The following is a 16,992-nucleotide window of genomic DNA, read 5'->3' as shown; positions in this document are numbered from 1 at the left end:
AAATTCGATTTCTACTGCTATCTCTGAAGCTACAGATGAATGTCAGTCTCATTCAGAACGTTGCCTTGGACAGATGGTACTCCTCGTACAAATGGCCCATGGCAGCTGGCACGATCGTAAGCACACGTGTCCTCCAATCAAATGGCAAGGTTATAAAATATATACTCAACACATTCTGCTGAGCTGGGTAGAAAACTCTCGGCGAACCAAATGCATAAGGTTCTGTTTCCAGCGAGATAACAACACTACTTTAAAAAGCGAACGTAAGAGAACACTTACAATCGAACCATATACCAGAGCCGAGAATCTTTAACATTCCAGGTGTGTCTTCTCGAGAACAGGCGGAAATGAAAGCATCTGTAAAGCAACATCCAGAAACTGGATTATGGATAAAAGATGTATTTTGTCATTCAGAGAGAGAGAGAGAGAGAGAGAGAGAGAGAGAGAGAGAGAGAGAGAGAGAGAGAGAGAGAGGAAAATAAATGTTGTGCTTCAAAGTCGTTTCATGAAATAAGCGCCGTGTCATCACAAATAAGCATTACTAAAACATCTATACCTTAAAAAATAGTCAATAAATCCCGTACAAATGAGAGAATTTATAAATTCCACTAACACCTAATAAAAAAAAATGCAAGCAAGCAGCCGAGAGGGAGAAACAGACTTAATGCATGACAATCAAAATATCAGGCCTGGCTGGTTTTCTGAGCACTGAGGGAATGGAATGGAATATGGAATACAGAATTGAGGCCAGAGCCCTAAACTGGGACCTAAGAGGTCATTCAGCGCTAAACCTTGCAGTTGCACCATGAAAGAACTGTTAGGAGGGGGTGGATAGCAAGATGGAAGAATGAGAATATGAATGGAGGTACAGTAAAAGGAATGAAAGGGGGTTGCAACTAGGGGCCGAAGGGACGCTGCAAAGAACCTACGGGAGTGAGGGGGAGGGGGCGGGGGTGAGACGAGGAGGAAAACAATGCCAAATTTAACCAAATAACGGCCGAAAGACTGAAACCAAGGAACTGCGGTAAAACTAATCAAAATTACACACGTTCAGTTTGTCTAGGTCCTTACAAATACATTCAAGTAAAACTTGTTTAGGTATCTTTGCTCTAGAACTGGAATAAACGAGGTTATCTTGCAGCTGCATTTCGTCGCCCAACTCATGGATACTGTGTATCATTCAAAATGACTCCAGAATCACCTTTAGCAGATTAATTGCATTTTCCCTACCTACTACAAATCTGGAGTGTTGTTTTGGGATACGCCTATTTCATAGGTGCGAGTTGTTAGATCTTGAAGCTTGTTAACACAGTGGCTGAAAGGTGCGGGATAGGGGGACTGATTAGGGGTGGGATTACGATAAGAGACTTCAGATTTGTAACTCATAAAACTGCAGTTTATCTTTAAAAATTACCATTTGTTTCTACAAAAATACAAACTGTCACTTAGGGAAACTCAAGAAAAGTTCAGACTGGGTAAGGAGTGCTAGTCTAGCTTGCTATAACTGTACTTTGTCACTTACAGTTGAGTATCTGGGCACAAATACTTGTAGCGTTCACCCCATGGTAACGAATAACTCGAGCCATTTGTCAGTGGAATAAGCTTCGTAGTCATGTACGCAAAAGAGGGGAAGGATCACTCTAGTACACTGTCAGCTTTGTATACAGCACTGATGTCGCAACTATGATAATACTCTAACCCCTGGCGCTCTGGTTAAAGGAAAGGCAGACAGTCCCATATACTGTACAACACAAAAACACAGATAGTACGATTTATTTTGTAATTCACTGGCATCAGGCCGGACTAGCACATGCAAGGCCTCCAGTTGATGGACAGAAGAGAGAGCGAGTCATTATTCTTTCACTCTGACCTCAAGTAACTAGAGAACCTTTAGCCCCTTAAGTAAGGTGGTATTCTGTCCAATGGTGGTGTCCAAAGACCTTTGGGTAATGCCCCTAAAGTAGACTGGCAGTGAGGGACTTCTACTCTTAATACCTCTGCCACCAAGAAGTTCCTCATAATGTAAGGGATGATGCCATGCCCAAACTTTGAGGGCTCTCATCCCAGGTAGTGGAATGCCTCCCCCTAAGGGCAACCTACACGTTTGCTCATCACCTCATGAACCCAAAACAGAACTGTTCTGGTCACCTCTTTCTTGTGCTTGCCAGTATAAACAAACAGTTGTCTGTCAAAGGCTCTAAAATGCTGAGTTCTATGCAGATTGTACTGACAAAATCCCATAAGGCATGAAAGCATCTCATCTCAATCCTCAATGATGAAGTCCAAAGGGAGGCACTCAAGAACCTTGCAAATCTCTCGTCAAGAACTACCAGGATCTGAGTGTTCACTAAAAACTAAGGGACCAACGAGAATGGAGCGAGATCTGCAACCTTCTATATACTGTACTGGACTTTCCGTGAGACATCACAAAGTTTCACTATTTGCTTTCCCAAATAGAAAAATAGTCCTGACTGTGACAAATCTGTTCAGTCCCCCTCACATGGCTCCTGGTGAGAATTCAGAGCTTAAGCATCACAATACATTCCAAACATTTAGAGTTGAAGAAATTGCCTTCTCCACCTCCAAAGGAACCGTGGAATAGGTTAACCTTGATTCCTTCCAAGCCCTATTGTGGTTGTACCTGAGGTTAAACAGAAAAAAAGGTGAAGAGGCTGTTAAGTTCTTGTCAAGACAAGTTTTGACTGACAATGTTCTCTCCCTTTGGGAAAGTTTGATGTCAAAAACCTTTATGTTCTTCTCTACACAAAAAGCCAAGGCACCAGTGGACAACAGGTGAATTAAGACTTGGGTCTCCTTCATCCAGCATACAATATCCTTCAACGGCCCTTTGGAATCTTTGAAAGAGATTTCAGCAAAGTCTTCAGGGTTGGCTACTCTTGCGATGTCAGGATGAGGAAATGGCTATTCCTTCAAATCCCAATCAAGATCTTAGCAATCTCATTTTGCCAAGAAGGGCAAGGAATTCTTCAAAGCTTTTCCAAAAGGAAGCTAAGGGGAAGGAGGGAAGTTAGGTCCGTAAATTGGGGATTGCACATCACACCACTGAGCAACTTGTCAGTGGCTGTGGGTGAAACCCTCATAAGTCTCTGCCTTGTCATGGATCTCGCTCCAAACGAGTTTGTCCTGTAGACTTTGTCCAGGATGGAAATTCTATGGTGCATACAGCTTCCAATAGGGAGGGCAATTTCAAGCTTCCTGTGAAACTCAATGTGTATTTACAAATGCCTATCCTTCAGGTTTCCAGGTTTCCTGTCTGCAACAGGAGTCTTACCAATTCTAAGCCTTGTGCTTCAAGTATGTTACTGCTCCAAAGGTATGTGCACTGGATACAACTTCTGCACTATCTCTGTGACTGGTTGATCCCAGAGTCCACAAACATGCATTGTGCCAGGGATGGGCCAGTCTTCTTTCACTTTGTCAAGATCTCGTGATAATGATAGGGAAATTAGATCTGCCAAAGCAGCAGATGAAGAGTCTGGGCATGTGGATCTAAATGGTAGCTTAGACAGTCTTTCTGCAGGTGAGCAACTTCAGAGCAGTGCCAGAGCAGTTCCTGCCCCAATGGGAACAGCGATCTCGGTTCTTGGTTATTTGCTGTTCCTAAGAATGCTCGTCCTTAATGGCAATTCAACCTGTGGCTGCTTCAGTGATATTCTAAGTGTCACTGGTCACCCACTGGCAATCTTTCGACACTCAATGTGACCCTCAGCCAAGAAGTGACTGGCAATCTGGCTTCATGGCTGAACAACAGGAATCTCCTCTTGGGAGTTTCCCCAATTCCCACAGCTCTGAGATGTTTCTATTTTTTGGACGCGTCACAGGAGGGTTGGCACAGTCTGAGGGCTCATTCTATTCAAGAGTGTGGACAAAACACTACCTTCATCTGTACATCAGTGTTCTGGAAATGTGATTAGAGCTTAAAGCATTGTGAACATTTCAAGATCATTTGAGGGTCCACTTCAAAGTTTTGAGGAGTAACAAAACTGTGGTGGCATATGTCAACAAGCAACAGAGAAGGTCTCCCTTCTGTGCAGGGTTGGTACAGTATAAGGCTATTGTTCAGCTGCCTGTCTTTCTTATAAACAGACCTCCTGGGGCTGACTGCTGTCTCTATGCACACGAGAAGCTTCAGTCAGTATTGTCTACCATAGAGTAGTACTTTACAGCCTTCCCTATTATCTATGAGTTCATTACATGCAGTTTCAATTACCTTATGTAGATAAAGGAAATCATATATAAAAAAATTCTTAAATATATCTAAAAAATCTCGCTCACACCTGCCTGCCCAATTAACAACATGAATCATCGCTGTCCACAGCTTTCCTAGTAACCTGTTCAATTCAAACAATCACTTGCACTGTGACATTCAAAATGTAAAAAATCCTGTTAGCAAGCTATCAGTATCACTATAACTGCATTAAATCACTGTAAGGCATAATTTTTTTTATTATTATGGCCCATAAAAATTATATTAAAGATGCTGGGAATTCGATCAAGGTAGAAAGAATCCTTTAAGGAAGGAGATAAGTGCTCTAGATTTAATTTAATGAGGAAAAAACGACAAGAGAAAGAGAGACACTCTCCAAAATTACCCAGCTGTACAAAAAGAGTTAATATTCTGCTCATGATGTGTTAAAAGAAAAAAAAATGCTTGTTTTTCCAGTTGCTTACACACATTGTGAGTGATGAGTGCAGTATGTAGATGGCAATAAAATCAAATTTGTGGCTAAATGGCACGACCAGACAACATGCTCCAGTGGATTGTAACGTTACATCAGAAAGCACTGAGTATATATGAAAATGTTAGATCCCCAGAACATGAGAGGCAAGCCATTTACAACGTGGAAATTATAAAATTTTTGTGGGCTTCACATGAAAATTGCTGGAGAAGCTGCGTAGACAGATGGACAAACCACTGCCACATATTCTTTGAGCAAAGATGAAGATGAATAAATGAATAATTAAATTCACGCTATAGAGCCAAAAGCTGAGACTCTTTCAAGCCACTTTAGGTTGAGAACGGAAGAAACTGCAGCAACTTGGACAGCAAGAAAGAATCTAGAGAATGACTGAGTTCAAGTATAATGACCTACAGGAGAAACAGAGAAAAACCTCACACTTGCACTAAGAAGTAATAGTTGAAGAGGTTAAATAGCCTGACAGAGGAAAGGATGCTGGAAAGAATAAGAAGTAAAATGCTATAAATTCGGTGCAGCTAGGGGTTTAAGGGACACCTACCACCCTTTACCAATGCCTCCAGTGCACCACATGAAGGACACCAACAGCATTACCCCTACAGGGTTAACTGTGATGAATCTGAATTTATTCTGGAATAGATCAAATCGAACAAACTGGTAAAGTTAAAAGGAGGAAAAAGTGGCAAAAAGATACAAGGCATATGAAACAGAATAACACTGGTATCACGGTAACCCTGCCAACAATATTATCAAGCCAGACATCAATACTGTATTTACCCAGCAAAAAATGTAATACCAATATACCATTGATTAACAGTTTAACCAGATCACCAAGAAACATTCTAACTCTCAAACACAAAAAATCCTTCTCCCATATTCTGGCAAAACAATAAGGAAATGTGGGTTACAACTATTCTATTTTTGGAATGGTTCAATCAATGTTTCATATCCAAAGCTACAAAACACTACACTTCACTTGATGAAAAAAGTTTTGGAATTTAAAGTTCTTTCCAATATGAAGATGAAAATGTTGAGGTGGTATTTGCACTTTCAAACATGGCCTCATCACTGTAGGATATATTTCAATGTGCCTCAGTCAGTCAAACCACCAAGTGTTTGACTGCATTCCAACAATCACTGATGCTGACCAGAATCTTGATATTATGAACTGGTGGAAATCATTCACTACTGCACATGTAATAACATTTATAAAAACAAGAAACTATAGACGCAAAGTGGAAGTCTAAAAATGCTATGACTCTGTAAAGGGTCTTTGGGGATTGATGAAATAGATAAGCAAATGCTTCAGAACAACAAAGCTGGCAATGTACAAATCAAATCATCAACAAGCAAAGGAATTTAAAAAAATACCTAAGACTTCAAAGAACCACAAGGATAAAATTTTGAAATACCTGTACACATCGGATGGAACACAGCATAAACCCCTCCGAAATAATCATCAAAAGCTTACAACCCCTGCTACAACAAATGATGAACATAAGATGAAAAAATACCTTATGACATTATCAAAAAGCTTTTGATAAATGATGCCCAATAACTTTATTTGCTCCTCATATTACCCAAAGGTTCTTCAATGAGAAGTCCATCCCAAAGTGGCATTAAGTATAACCCTGTGTATCACAATGGCTAAGTTGTCACTTCTGAATTTCATCATCAAATTTTATCATACAATGAACAAAGAAGGATTCTGATGACAGTGCAACAGTAAGACATTCATATGAGAGAGAGAGAGAGAGAGAGAGAGAGAGAGAGAGAGAGAGAGAGAGAGAGAGAGAGAGAGAGAGAGAGAGAGAGAGAGAGAGAGTGAGTTATCGTAAACTGCTTATTTTGTTAACTTTTGGGCATAATTTTTGAAAATAATTGGTTTAACATTATGCATAGAAGTTAAAAATCACTACAAATTGAAGATAATTTGCACATTTCCAAGATAATATTTTCTAGAGACCCAAACCTGAAGTCTCTTATAGATATACCTTCAGAGAAGGCCATTATGTTTGTTGAAGCAAGGTACTAGGATAATTAATTACCAGCAGGTGAGTGGGGAGGGGGTGGGATCATCCACTCACCCTACTGTTAACATTTCCTACAAATACAAGCTTGAAATCTTTTACTAGATATACCCTCAGGAAAAGGTGGCCCAGTCATTGAAGTTTGGTACCAGGGTAATTAACTGGAGGCAAAAGCATATGGAGCTGTCTGTATGTGTTTTTACCATCCATTCACCTGACTGTTGGCATTCAATTTTCTCTTTGGCAAGAGGGACAAGTAAGAGGTTGTAAAAAGTGATTCTATACAACTTCAGCTTTGTCTACAGATAAAAAAATTAAAATATTTTCAATCTGTGAAGTGTTCTTTCACTAAAACTTGAGAAGCGATGTTTTTCCTGCCAAGAAATGGAAGCATACTGGTCATGTTCAAGGACAAGGGAGGGGTGACTTCTACAACCTCTTGTAAAGACCAATATATGCAATGTAGCGGCTGACTTTAGCTTTCTTACAGCCTTGCTCTAGGAAAAGAAGAACTGGAATACCAGCACAGAAAGTAACAATATTACCACAATTTGACCTACTTTCTTTTCTCTAAATCACCAGCTGAAAACCCTTATGGATAGTCAACAGACTATAAATCCAGGAGGGCTCCACAGGGATACATACCATCAACAACTAGAGTAAGCTGGTGTAGCTCATCTGTATCTGGCCAGACCAGAGTGTACATAACCTGAACAAGAGCGAGAGAGAGAGAGAGCAAGCTGGTCAACGTTCATTCATCCTACCTTCTGTGAGGTGCTTCTCTATCAGGTGGAGCTTAAATCACTACTCAACCTGCTAAGTATCCATCACAGGTTTTTAAAGAAAAGGTGTCCAAGAACTTGTGAGAGATGTCCCAGAGTTAAGGGTAGTCAGACAACTGACTTCGGTACCTGTGACCCTGAGTAGCTATGCTTGGATACTGGCAACTAGTCATTGCCCCCAACTTCAAGGGGTCTTGTCTGAGCTAAAGAGCAGTCCCCATCACCCAATAACTTAGTATGCTTACTTGATGACCTCATGAAAACTGAATGAAACAAGTTCTTGGATACCTCCTTGCTGGGACTGCTGGTATAGACGATGAGTCTTCAACAATAAGGCGTAAGATGTCCAGTATTGTACTGATAGTACCTTAAACCTCTAAAAGGATCAGGTCTTGATCCTCACCTACAAAGTCCAAGTGCGAAGGAATTGAAAAGCTAAAAAAATTCCTTCTCAGGAACACAGCATAAAACTTCCCATACGATCATAAACAGATTAAAACCTATGTTGTATGTGACGAAAAGTGAAAGAAAACATCCTATCACATTTTCAAAAATCTTTTGATAAAGCCCAATCGACCCCATCTGCTTCCGATAATAATGTAGCTGAATAATACAGAAGTCCATAGGTGATGTAGTGTAAAACACAGCTATCAAAACAAACATATGCTAAGTATTTGCAAAAATACAGCCAATCTATCTTCACAATATGTAAGTGTACTGTAACTAATGATCTCTCCGTGCAATAAAGTCTCTTCAAGGACCTACCTGTACCTATAGAGCGCAATATTCATCAGATTTGACAAAAGTGGATACTAAGATCATACAAACATACATAAAGCAAAGTCACAACAGACTGAAAGTTTCTCAGATGTGTTTAAATGCATCCTATAGTGTTTACTGATCAAACAGTACTGTAAAATACAATCAGGGCACAGTACTTCTAACAAGGCAGTTAGTTGTTACACTTGATACAACTGTAATATGTTATGTGTAACAATCATCCACTTTGTTGTATACTGACTGTATTTTACTATAATGCTTGATCAGTAAACACAATAGGATGCATGTAAGCATATGAGAAACTTTCGGTCTATTGTAATTTTGCTTATGTACGTATGTGTATATGAACTTATAGCATCCAATCTTGTTGAGTCTGCACAAATGTTTCACTTTATATGTACAGTTCTTTAAACAAACTTTGTTTGTACACTGCAGTCAATATTACATTTGTAATAATGACTGCAGTGTACAGCATCAACACCTGGACATCGTTTAACCCACCATCACAGAACAGTTGAATGAAGCCAATCAGCATGGTTACATCAAAGGCCTCACTAATATGGCTGAGCAGCGGTTGCTGGAGCAATAGTTTTGTTTAGCACTTGATGTTTGCACCATTGGAACAGTAGTCACTAATGCAAAATTTTGAGTGTTTGAAGCTGTGTATTCTTCCCACAGAGGAAAGTAATCTTAAGGGAGCAACATTGATAAGAAAAAGCAGTACAAGCAAGTATTGCCATATATGTACAGTACTGTTCGATATTACATCCAGTTTTGAGGATCGTCAAGGGGATTGGAAACTTCCCAAAGATGAGTGGGGCGAACACTGTGTAATAAAAATAGGCACATACAGTGGGACTTACATTAGTTTTTTGTATTTTAATAATTTTTTCAACTTTTTTTATTTAATTTATAATAATCAGAGAAAATTCAAAATGCGCTTTTTGTACTGTGCACTAAACTCTTCCTTCTCAAAAACACCATCACTTGGGTGCAAGGTACCGATTTTATAAGAAATTTTATAAGAATTTGTTAAGTCAAAACTTTTCTGAATACAAATATCTATCATAATCACAAAAAACATAACTGCAAAGCTATTTAATCCTTAAAGCAGGATGAATCAACCCTCAAAATCCCTTTACTCAGGAAGTGACTTGCTTGTGTTCCTAAATCAGTTTTCTCGACCAGACTTGGTGGCAACGGGCCACAAAGAACTATGATGAAAAGAATGCTATATATCTGATATGAGAGTACGAGCTTTGAATACTGTGCTAATACACTGATTCTATCCTAACCTTGGATAACTTTGGTGTCAAATCATAGTTAGTGATTCATTATGCCCAGAAATATAAGTTAGATCTGCATCAGCAAATTAAATGATCAATAACAGCAGTCAAGTATTAAATGCCTAAGAAATGTTTTCTATGTTCGATGAATTTCTATGTTCGATGAATTTTAATCTATCATAAATTCTTGCTTCGCTTCACATTTCATGTTATATAGGTCCATTAAACATCGAACCTGCCTGGTAACCATTTATTGCATACAAATACCTATAAGTAAAAAGCACTAAACTATCACAATATCATCATTGTTGAAGTGTACGTTTCTATAAGATATTTCATATACATCCACAAAAATCATGCACAACGTAATTTCTAAATTCTTTCAAACTGAATTCAATGTATTAAGAAACTACCACTCATTCATTTTTTCATTCATCACCTTTTGGGACAAAGCTCCCCTACCTTCACCTGAACTTGGTGTATGTGATGCGAGTCTGTACATAAACGAACTAAAATAAAAATTATAACCTAATCCATATGAATGTCTCTCAAAAATACCAATTATAAAAGCTACACTGCTTCAACACTCAGTATGAACACAAAGAGAGAAAAAAAGTGTTATATACATATAAGTAACTTAAGTGAGAACTTGGTCAATTGTTAAAAATTGCTAACAAAGTAGTAAAGTGGTGGCAAGATGATGTGTGGAGGGAAGCATACGCCCACTCACTTGTCTGCAGACCCATAATATTTCCTCTGGTTACAGGGACAATGCTGGGATGGCTAGATGAGAAATTGTAATAAGACTTCTAAGTTATGCTTTTTGATATCTGAATTATAAAACTGGCTTTAAAAAATTGTCTTTTTCCTACAACAATAGAAGCATTCATCTTCTATGTAGAATTCACTCTTTATGTACGAGATACTGTCTCATGGAACATGATTGTCAGTGTTATAATCACTAGCAGGATACGTCAACTTTCATGTTCCTTCCAGATGCAAGGGCAGTAGCTTTTCTTGTTGTAATTAAACACATACATGATAATGTACACAGCTTCTTTAATACAGTAAATCACATCCAAATCCAGAGATAGTAAGGTGTGATCTCTCATCCTTCTAAAGGATGAGTGGAAGAAAATTATTCTGAAGACCATGGAGGAAGTATGTCAAGTTGCACCAACTCATAAAGAAAGACCTCTGGAAAGAAAGATCTGTCATACAGACGCCTTCACTGTGGAAAGCAGTACTGAAAATATTCTGGGCTCCCCTGTGGAAAATGGGAAAGCTTATGCTTCTTTCCAAACATGGAAACCCACCACCCATAACTGCATGAAGAAAGCTGCCTAGATCATTCATTGGGGGGGATGAATGTGGGACTTACCCCCATAAGTGTTGGGGATGAAGAAGTCTAAAGGATGGCAATAGGTAACAACACAGGAGTACCTATCTCTGAAGGATCTTGAGGGAAGATTCCCTTCCAACAAGAGTTGTCATGATGGAGTCCTTAAGGAAGAAAAAACAATGCTGGACTATATACCAAAAGTTCTCCTACAGGTCAAAACCAAATAAATGTCTGGCCTACACTTGTTAAGAGCAAAATCAGTAAAGAAGAGAAGACAAATCAAAGGCTAAGAATTTTCCTTGAAATGAGGAACAAATCCTAACGAACAAAAAGCGACCTCTGTTGTTGGAGAACTTCTCCCCAATCCACTCTATCATTCTGAGAGAGAGAGAGAGAGAGAGAGAGAGAGAGAGAGAGAGAGAGAGAGAGAGAGAGAGAGAGAGAGAGAGAGAGAGAGAGAGAGAGAGACTTGAGATATGCATTTTTAGATTGGTAAGGTTTCTGAGACAAACACATCCTGCTATCTAATGTCCAAATACAGAACTGGAAACCTCAGATTCTAACAGCATGACCCATATCCCCGGAGGATAATTTCATTATGGAATCCCTCAGGGAAATATGAGAAACTTCCCTGTGCAAAATACTAAAGGTATGATCAACAGTTTGCTGAAGTATACAAGAGTCCAGGCTTAGAAATCAGGGTCCATGCCCAATACATGGTTGGAACAGTACTGGGCAATTACAAGAGCAAACTGATAAACCAGGCAATGGCACCATCTACCTCTGATCAGACAAGTGTAGGTTATGTTGGACACATGTGAAAGGTTTACTTACTACCAAGAACAAGTAGCATTAGGTAAAGCCAGAATGTTGCACATTCAGCAATGGTCCATATCTTGTAATGGCACACATAGCACCTAATTCACTTCCTGAAAGGATTTCCATAAAATGAACAATCCCTACTGAATAAGGGTGGAATAGAGGAAATATTGAGAGAATATCCACTGAATGACATCAGCCACAAAACTCTACATCAGAATGGATGCCCTTCAATTGCCCAGAAGAATAGAGCAGTAAACTAAAGGAGGAAAAACTATGTTTCCGATTCCCATCTACTGTCTTATTTAGCCCCTTTTAAAGTGTAACAGAATTCATGGTTGAAGTTCATGCCAGGTAGTGTGTCACTGACTTACAGCGGATTTGATCTTACAGCACTTTTTCAACACTGTTAACAGCATTTTACTGCGCCGTCACTCGATGTTACGTCAAGTTACAGAACCGCATGTGCCAGTGACGGTTCTAACGGCAAGAACAGGCATTAAGGTAACGGCAATTACGGCACCGTAACTTGATGTAACATCAAGTTACAGCACCAAACATCAAGGTATGTCGCCGTTAAAGGCAAAACACCAACTTACGGCAGAAATCAACTTACAGTGCAGCGCTGGAACTGATCCCCCGCCATAAGTCGAGGTCCTAAAGCAAGAATAATGTTCCTTCCAAAGGAAAATCAACATTCCACAGATTCCTGAGGTTCGTATACAGGAGTGACTCACAATCCTCCCTTGCTGATGTCCACAGACTGTGACATTAGAATAATTCTACTTCAATTCTAACAAAGAACTTAAGTCTGAGTAAGCAGCAGCCTTAGCGATGGGTAACCTAAGCGACCAAAATGTACAGTGCACCTCATCTCTTAATAACAAAATATTTGTCCTGATTAAATCTTATCTGTCTAACCTCTTCAGTACTATGTATGCACAGAAACAAGATTGTACCAACTGAGTTTATGATCCTAGAGTAATAAAAAATTTAAATTAGGTGATGCATTATATTTAAGCATAAAAAGCACCCTCAACAAGTATACTAGCCCGTTCAGTCAACCTCAAAATCTTCCAAGCTCATCCTACAATGTATTTCCCTACTTAGCCCAACTTTAATCACAGGGTGTCAGATTAAGTTAACCTTACAGTAGCCTTACATGTTTGTAAAGAGGAACTGATAGGCACACACTAATATAGCCTAAGCCTAATAATCTAGGGAACCCTATACGTAAATAAGACTATATGCATCAGTTACCTTAGAAGATCCTGATCACTACAATACCATTGGATATAACCAAACAATAACCTTTTTTTTTTACATAGCCTAGGTTAGATTACAATGCTGCAGCTTTTCTGAAGTTGGCACTATGCTAAATAACTAGCCTACCCTAGGTTAAAGTGAATTTATGTTATTGGGTCAAAGGTTACACAAGTAATAATAGTACAGCATTCACAAATTTTATTCCCATCATTACGTACGGCAAAGGAACGGGCTTTATCTTCCGTTTTCCTGTGGAGCTTACGGCCAAGTTCACACAGTGGTTTCAATCACAGCAATTCCTAGAGTATTCCAAAGCCAATGGAGTCTTATAGGAGCAATCACACATAAGGATTTTTTTTGAAGAGGCCTTATACATAGTTCAAAGTTTTCCGTCTCTAAAGTCACCAGTCGGGAACCCTGTGATACCTGCATTACCAACGAGACATATAATTGGTTGGTGTTTTACAATTTTACTCCGTGTACATTTTGACAATATTCAGCGACTGCTCGAACTCTCATCCATACTAACTGGTCTTCGTATCTGCGCAGATTGGTGCAACTTGCACCATTACATTTTGACGCTGTTCTTCTTTGCTTCGTCTCGCACTCTACGAACCAACAGAGAATACCCCATGTCACAAAATGAGCAATTTAATAGTTTGTAGTTGCCTACTCTGATAATGAACAAAATGAGCAATTTAAGTTTGTAGTTGCCTACTCTGATAATGAACAAAATGAGCAATTTAATAGTTTGTAGTTGCCTACTCTGATAATGAACAAAATGAGTAATTTAATAGTTTGTAGTTGCCTCCTCTGATAATGATGAAATTGGGACCGACCTATAATTTATGCGATTTTAAACAAAAAAAGCAGAAAACCTCAGCACGAAGCATTACCGTTTGGTCAGATGGAGGGAAGGGGGGGTGTCTGGGACAACACACCAAGATCAGTAAAGGATTCAGCATCCTAAATGAGATTAGGTTATAGTTTATTTAATCATTTTATATCATTCAACCCACCCAACAAATCCAGGGTTCCCAGAGGGTGGGGGGAGGGAGGGAGGGTGACCCTCTGCGATAGCTTAGATGCAAGTGACTTTGAAATTATTAAATTATTCAGCCACATCAAAAGTTTTCAGCAAAATTATTTCAACAGCAGAATAAACGGTAACAACGCGTAAGTGTCACGACGACACGGCCGCTTATTTACACGACGACACGGCTGCTTATTTACACGACGACACGGCTGCTTATTTACACGTCAGCCTAACCTAGCAGAATTAGTATAGTGTATAGGCTCAGCCTACTCGCGGTATTTAATCCCAGAACCAAACTGAACGCCAAGAAAATACTTCGTGACTACAACAGAGAAAAGGTCAAAGATTCTTCCGAAGGTCTCCTGCGCCTACCATACTCGGGCTGCCGACGTCGTCGGCCTCCTTCTTCCTCCTCCTCCTCCTCCGCCGCCGCAGAGGTTCAACTTCGAACCCGAGAAACCTCCCCCATTGTTTACAAACGAGACCACATCTGCGCCGAGGAGGCCTATCCTAAGCCCTTGGCTCTGTGCCTCTCCAGCAGTGCCGTGAGCGCGATCGTCCCGGAGGAAATGCCAAAGGCCAAACACAAAACATTCCCCCAGCGAGTGGACACGAGTCACGTCCTCCGTGGAGGGAAATTCCCGCTGGAATTGCGACGTCGCCTTTATTGACCCGAACCGAACGGAGGGGGACCCGTCATATTGTAGGGGATGACGCCGAGGCCAAAGGGAGACGTAGTTCCTCCGTCGGGCTCATCATCACATCCTACAAAAGCAGCAAAAGCAGCAGCAGCAGCAGCGGGGCGGCTGAGGGTTCAGAGGGGGAAGCATCATTAGGGGTCTCTCCTCCAACATATCTCTCTCAGCTAACACCAGCATGGCGGCCATTACCATCTACGGCCGACATATCACTTCCTGCTATTATAGGCCTACGATGACATGTCGGCGGGGAACTTGTTGATGATGATGATGGTGAGGACGGGGGTCTCAAGGGGGCAAGAGGGGGGGGTCGGGGACGTACCTGGTGTTACGTCGTCGCTCCGCCAGGCTCAACTCTCACTCTTACTGGAAGATGAGACGTCTACGTCAGTCCACGTCAGAGCTCCGTCACACAGCGTCAGCACCCGGACCGCCTCCCGCACCCACTAACCACAATAGTGTCTCTGTGCCACCGCGCACGCCCAGAACCGCCGCTTCGTGTAGTGTTTCTCACTTCGTACTTTTAGATCTGTTTGCAACACCTTGATGTCGGTCGCGAAGTCTCAAAGTGTCGGGGAAATGTGTGTGTGCCCAGTGATAGTTTGCCAACAGTTTTATGCATAATACATAAATTATTATCCCAATTCAAGTGATTTTTACAGTATTTTAATTCTAACATTTATACCAATTGGCAGTCTACTGATCTACCGTCCTTTACGGCTAAATTTAACAAAGATAAAGTTTGCTGTCGAGTGAAAAGATGTCTCTTGTTAAGATTGTGCAACTAGGTACTATAACATCATAGAGAGCAATAAAGATGCATGATACATACCCGTGTGACATAATTGTTTAGGAACTTAACTGAGAATTTGTAGCAAACGACGACATTTGTTTCTTCTGATTTGGCATTACATATGAATGAAAATAACCCATTCATCATTCATATGCGTTCATGATCAGACAATTCATTTACTACATCTCCAGTTTTGCACGAGCAATGTTTATATATTGAATAATGATAACTCTGCTGTGATTCACTAATTAGAGAGAATTAAAAATTGTACATCAGTACTTTTCCATTAAACTATATGTTGTAAAGAAAATCACAGGAGTGACCTTTTATTACGGGCTACCATATGGCTGACTTAATCTAAATAAATTAACATGACCTTTCCCTGGATGTTCAACAATTACTGGTCATTGGACGTTTACCACACGAGCTGTCCTTTTGATTCCGTTTAATTATTTAACCACAGAAGAGTTAATAACACTATTCAACATATAAACACCGCCAATGGAAAAATTAAAATAAAATTATAAGTCTTCAACGAACTCTTATATTTATCTTTGGCTACACTGTTTCAAATAAGTGATTAACGAAAAAAACAAACATCTACTGACTGAGAAAACTGCGCAGAATTCCCATTGTCATGTAGATAAGAAATTAGTTAACGCTAATTTTTTTATTCTTAGTTTGCAGCCGCTATTATGCTGCATGCATCTTATTTTCACCCGTCAAAAAATGAAAACATTACTAAATCTTAACATATGGCTATTGTGCGTGGTGGAACAACCTGTCATCCCGCCCGCACCTTGCATGTATTCCTCCGCGGAGAATCTTACGTTTCATCATAATTCATTATATTTCGTTCATTTTCTCCAGATAATTATCAAAATAATTTGGTCTGTAATCATTAATATGACATCTCATTTTACGTTGCTAGGTGATGAAATGATTAATAATTATCAGTTAGTTTATCGAACAACGGTCAAATACTCAGAGTTTTTGAGGAGGAAATGAACAAATTCACTCAATTAATAAGAAAAGACTTATCGAATTATTTGCTAATCTCCATTAGGACTCTCAGAGGTTTCCAGTTTCTCGCCGGCTTTGGTATATAACGAATTTTAATTGGACTGTTATACTCAAGAAACACTTTCCCACTGGAAGGCTATTTACAAGATTCAGAGAGATATGACACAAGCCCTCTGGTTTAGTAAATAAGATGTAACAGAGTTTAGTTATTTTCACATCACCTAAATAGAATATATGGCTTTATTATCAGCCGTATCCAAAAAAAAATGGTAGAGTGCCTTATATCACCTACCAGGACACACATGGGACTACTTTGCCATGCGTAGATAATAAATAACAAACAGATGATAGTGAGTTCTTGGGCTCTTACTACGTGTTACGATAGTAGCAACTTGTGGACATAATGATAAGGAAGTAGA

General features: G+C 39.7%; 1 protein-coding gene across 16 annotated transcripts in view; it reads right to left on the bottom strand.

Annotated features, from left to right (window-relative positions):
- CrebB (Cyclic-AMP response element binding protein B) overlaps positions 1-16,079 on the bottom strand; it is a 71,630-nt gene extending 55,551 nt beyond the window's left edge. For 11 of the 16 annotated variants that reach the window (XM_067132963.1, XM_067132978.1, XM_067132966.1 and 8 more), the window contains exon 1: positions 15,080-16,079. The gene's annotated coding sequence lies outside the window, so the exon portion shown is untranslated. Of the gene's footprint in view, positions 1-14,431; positions 14,712-14,949; positions 15,044-15,079 lie in introns of those variants that run through there. The other 5 variants (XM_067132968.1, XM_067132970.1, XM_067132965.1 and 2 more) reach the window with 4 other exon arrangements.
- Between the last annotated feature and the right edge of the window lie 913 nt (positions 16,080-16,992).

The sequence above is a fragment of the Macrobrachium rosenbergii genome, chromosome 32 (genome assembly GCF_040412425.1).
Source record: "Macrobrachium rosenbergii isolate ZJJX-2024 chromosome 32, ASM4041242v1, whole genome shotgun sequence".
Classification (NCBI taxonomy): Eukaryota; Metazoa; Arthropoda; class Malacostraca; order Decapoda; family Palaemonidae; genus Macrobrachium; species Macrobrachium rosenbergii.
This window is presented reverse-complemented; position numbering and strand designations above follow the sequence as displayed.